This window comes from Eriocheir sinensis, chromosome 4 (assembly GCF_024679095.1).
Source record: "Eriocheir sinensis breed Jianghai 21 chromosome 4, ASM2467909v1, whole genome shotgun sequence".
NCBI classification, from domain to species: Eukaryota; Metazoa; Arthropoda; class Malacostraca; order Decapoda; family Varunidae; genus Eriocheir; species Eriocheir sinensis.
Genome location: NC_066512.1, coordinates 448,608 through 454,179, shown reverse-complemented (window position 1 = coordinate 454,179; position 5,572 = coordinate 448,608).

Below are 5,572 nucleotides of genomic sequence, written 5' to 3'. Positions count from 1 at the left end.
ACCACGTCAACGGAGTTAAGATTGGTGATACCTCAATATACTCAAAAAGGCTTAACAATTATCAAACGGAAGAAAAATACAAAACAAAACAGGAAATATAATAATAAAGGAAAGAAATACCAAAGTGTGAAAATAGACATGAAATGTTGAAATGGGCGTGACCATGATGTCTCAATAGGACTTAAAGCGTACCTAGCATAGCCTATCCATCTATCTGACATGGTTATATTATAGTTAATATTCATTTGCACAACAAATGACACCTCAAAACACTCAAAAGGGTTTAAAACTATCGAATGGAAGAAAAAAAGGTGCATTACCAATAGAAGCGCTGAAGTCATCCTCAAGCTTTACTTAGCACTAGTTAGAGTTCATCTCGATTATGTGGTTCAGTTTTGGTCAGTCCATTAAGAATGGATATCAGGATGTTAGAATCTGTACAGAGTAAGATGAAAAAAAGTGATTCAAAGGACGGAAAACTTTCCATATGAGGATAGACTTTAGCATTTAAATCTGCATTCTCTAGAGAAGCGAGGGTTACGAGAAGACGTGACTGACATTTGTAAAGGGATGAAGGGCTTTAATAGGGTTTTTTGTTGTTAAATAGTCGGGTAATGCATGTAGCAGTGGGTTTAAGATAGATAATTTCAGATTCAACAAAGACATGGACAAGCATTGGTTTACCAAAAGAGGTGTGGATGAGTGGAATAGGCTTGGCAGTCATGCTGTGCGTGACAGTATCATAAATACATTCAAGAAAAACTTGAATAAATTCATGGTTAGTGAGGTAAGCTGGAGTTAGGCACACAGGAGATGCCTTGTCGGTCGGTCTCATGCAATTTTTTTTTCTCTCTTCTGAGATATGAAACTTGTCATCACATGTACTGAAACCTCACTGCGTCATGTGGTGAAGCAATATGTCTCAGCCGAGGGTAGTGATCCTAAAAGAGTAGCCTATTTTATATTTTTTGACTTATTTATGTTGATTAACAACCTAACAAACTTGACCCCCACCAATCGACTATACCATGCTGTGCGCAAACTAATTTCCCATTTCATGACTATTTTCACGGTTATTATGGTATTTCTTTCTTTCGTTACCGTTTCAGTTCTCGGAATTTTTTGAAGAACAGAAGGACATAAGAACGCAAAAAAAAAAAAAAAAAAAAATTGCATGAGACCGACCGACAAGGCATCTCCTGTGTGCCTAACTCCAGCTTACCTCACTAGCCATGAATTTATTCAAGTTTTTCTTGAATGTATTTATGATACTGTCACGCACAGCATGACTGCCAAGCCTATTCCACTCATCCACACCTCTTTTGGTAAACCAATGCTTGTCCATGTCTTTGTTGAATCTGAATTTATCTATCTTAAACCCACTGCTACATGCATTACCCGACTATTTAACAACAAAAAACCCTATTAAAGCCCTTCATCCCTTTACAAATGTCAGTCACGTCTTCTCGTAACCCTCGCTTCTCTAGAGAATGCAGATTTAAATGCTAAAGTCTATCCTCATATGGAAAGTTTTCCGTCCTTTGAATCACTTTTTTCATCTTACTCTGTACAGATTCTAACATCCTGATATCCATTCTTAATGGACTGACCAAAACTGAACCACATAATCGAGATGAACTCTAACTAGTGCTAAGTAAAGCTTGAGGATGACTTCAGCGCTTCTATTGGTAATGCACCTTTTTTTCTTCCATTCGATAGTTTTAAACCCTTTTGAGTATTTTGAGGTGTCATTTGTTGTGCAAATGAATATTATCTATAATATAACCATGTCAGATAGATGGATAGGCTATGCTAGGTACGCTTTAAGTCCTATTGAGACATCATGGTCACGCCCATTTCAACATTTCATGTCTATTTTCACACTTTGGTATTTCTTTCCTTTATTATTATATTTCCTGTTTTGTTTTGTATTTTTCTTCCGTTTGATAATTGTTAAGCCTTTTTGAGTATATTGAGGTATCACCAATCTTAACTCCGTTGACGTGGTCATATAACGGCTAGTATTCATTTCCACAACAAATGATGCTTCAAAACACTAAAGAGCTTAAATTCTGTCAATGGAAAAAAATAGAAAGAAAAAAAAGAGAACCCGCGAATAGAGGAAAGATTTACCGTTGTTTTCATCTATACACTCCCAATGTTCTTTTTTACGGAAGGTTTAAAGGGCAGTAGAAAATATATAACGCATTATGTAACGTGACGTAACGTAACGTAACATGTAACGTATAGCAACAAAAGAGCAGTTGGCTGAGTAGAAAACGAGATGTCGGCGCGTAATACAATCTCCCCAATTGTCATATTATGGTTATTATTCATTTTCACAACAAATGAGACATCAAAACACTCAAAAGTGTTTAAAACTATCAAGTGGAAGAATAAAATTCCAAAAGGAAAAGCGGTAATAGAGGAAATATTCACCCTAATTGAATTAAAGATCATGAAATACTGGTATTAAGAACTACTGATCATAGTGTTCACAAGTGGGAGGATTTATTTTTCAATAATCAAAGTCTTCCAGGAAGAATTTATATGAACAATATTCATTGAAACGTAATGTTTATTGGTTTATTAATTTTTTTTTTTCTGTAATTTTACTCAGTTTACTGTATATACTGTGAATTCCATGTATTTAGTTTTTGACCCGCAATTCCCTTTTACATACCTGATCCTAATCAATGAACTTTTTTTATCTTTTGATACTATGTGTAACCAAAATTGATATGTACTTGTCGTACTCTTTTATTTTCAGTTTAATTTGCTAGTCATTTGGTAACTCCTTTATTTTCTCTGCATACAATATTTGATGATGCATAGGATACGCTAAGATTAGGATAAGGTAATCCAGTAATATATTCCCTATTAAGCTGTCGGTTTCAACAATGCTAGATCATTGATTGTCAGCCTGTATGTCCGGAATACTGTAGAGCCTGTCTGGTTTCTAACATGCTTAATTTGGTACTTGTTTTACATTCACTTATCTTTTATTTATTTAGTGCGTATTCCCTTTTGGTAATGATCATCAACAGGTGAAAAGATTAATAATACGCTAAGCACATAAGAGAGTGAGTTCTGCCCACCTTAGTTATACATGATGACATGTCACTAATACCCTTCCATACATTAACTAATTGGTTTCCTCCAGTACGTTTTGATAAGTTTTCTCTGAAGGTCCGGTTCAGGCACATGGTTATCCCGCGTCCTTTCTCTAGGTTTAAAGTGTTCTGGCGATACAGAAATACATAAATATTTTAGTCCTCATTGGTCTCTGGTTATAAAAATTAACATTACTGGTCACATTAATTGATAAAAAAAATATGGTTCTCTAATTTTCCTCCATATCTGAGTATCATGCGTTGATCACATTAACTCCATGGTTTCCTGGTGTTTGGGTTCCATTACATACTACTTTCTAATAGAATCTTGGAGATACACTTATATTGTTGACCTAATCCTGTGGTTTACTGTGGTTTGGTTCCATTCCACACTACTCTAATAGGACCCACTATAATCCCTTGGTATTGTTGACCTTGTCCTTAATGAATTAGGTAAAATATTATAATATATTTGCTCGATAAGATCATTTTATTTCAGGGGAAAGTATATATTTTTTTTTTTTTGTCGTTTTTGTTGGTGTTATTGACAGCTTGACTTACTCCTTTGTGATTGTATTTCTTCCTTTACGAGGAATACCTAGTTTTTTTTTTTTTTTCGCCATTCATAGTGTGGATGGGATCGAACATTTGGGTAGAAAAAAATGTGATGAGTGTATTTTTTTTTATATAATTTTGATTTTTTTTTTTTCACACCATTGTCTTCGCATGCTCAAGGATATGAGTATGGGAAGGTTTAATCTCAGCAAAATCATTTTTCTATACCCCCTAAAAAGTACATACTCTGCTTCCTAATGTACTTAAGATTCATTTTGAGAATTGTGTGTCATGTTATGGGAGTCTTTTTTTTAAGTGTCTAGGAAAAAAATATAGTTAAAGTTGTAGATTAAATTACCTATTTTTCTGAAAGCTCAAAGTATAACTATCTTTTCTTTCTTATTATATCCTCCCGTAAGCAAATGAATGTGTGGAATTAGTGAAGGTAACAGCGTTACAATGCTTATATGGAGTTCAAGATTTTACCGTCATCAAAATCATTTACATAATGTCTGGAAAGAACAAGTGCCTTAACTAGCGAACTATATGTCTGTTTTTTGTTTTTTTCAAATAGAAAAAAAAAATCACCCTCGCAATAATTAGCACTTTGACATGTTCTAAATAAATGTGTTATATTGGATTGCATATACTGATTTCCGCCCCACACACACAAAAAAAGAGAAAGGAGAAAAGTATGAATAAAATATAATAAGTTAAGAATGTCTTGTCTTGTCTTATCTTTGCTCATTTGCTGACTAAGAACAAGTTAGATTTTTACGATCATCTCATCTTCAAGTGTAACTACATTGATTTTCAGCGTCGTTTATATGCATTAACGAAAAGTAAAATTTATGGTTATGTGACTGTGAGCAGTTAACGAAGATATGATGTATGACACAGGTAACAGAAGGAACCGTCGCAAGAAACGTAGCAGAAAGGTAATGGTATGCTTAGTAGGAAGAATGTGGCAATATTCACGCTAAAGGTAACAGTAACGTAGCAAAAACACACACACAAAAAAAAACGCAATGACCTACTTGACCTACTCCTTTGTGATTGTATTTCTTCCTTTACGAGATAAAAAAGCAAGTTTTTTTTTACACTTCATTGTCTTCGCATGCTCAAGGATATGAGTGTGGGAAGGTTTAATCCCAGCAAAATTTTTCCACTCCGCCCGGGAATCGAACCCGGTCTCTCTCGGTTATGAGCCGAGTGTGCTAACCACTGCACCACGAAGCCCCCCCGATTATCAGAAAGGTTGTGGGAATATGCACATTAAAGGTACCAATACATAGCATTGGCGTAATGGGATGTAGTAAAAGGGTTCTTAAAAGGTGATGGGGACGTGGTAACTAGGTAGTAGAAACGTACATATGATCCACAGAACGTTGCAATATTATTATTATTATTATTATTATTATTATTATTATTATTATTATTATTATTATTATTATTATTATTATTATTATCATGTATGCCCTGTGTGTGTACTATAACTTGTCTGAATTATCCCCCTCATCCAGAATTAAGATGCATTTTAACAATGTTATTATTATTATTATTATTATTATTATTATTATTATTATTATTATTATTATTATTATTATTATTATTATTATTATTATCATGTATGCCATATGTGTGTACTATAACTTGTCTGAATCCCTCTCATCCAGAATTAAGATGCATTTTAACAATGTTATTATTATTATTATTATTATTATTATTATTATTATTATTATTATTATTATTATTATTATTATTATTATTATCATGTATGCCATATGTGTGTACTATAACTTGTCTGAATCCCTCTCATCCAGAATTAAGATGCATTTTAACAGTGTTATTATTATTATTATTATTATTATTATTATTATTATTATTATTATTATTATTATTAT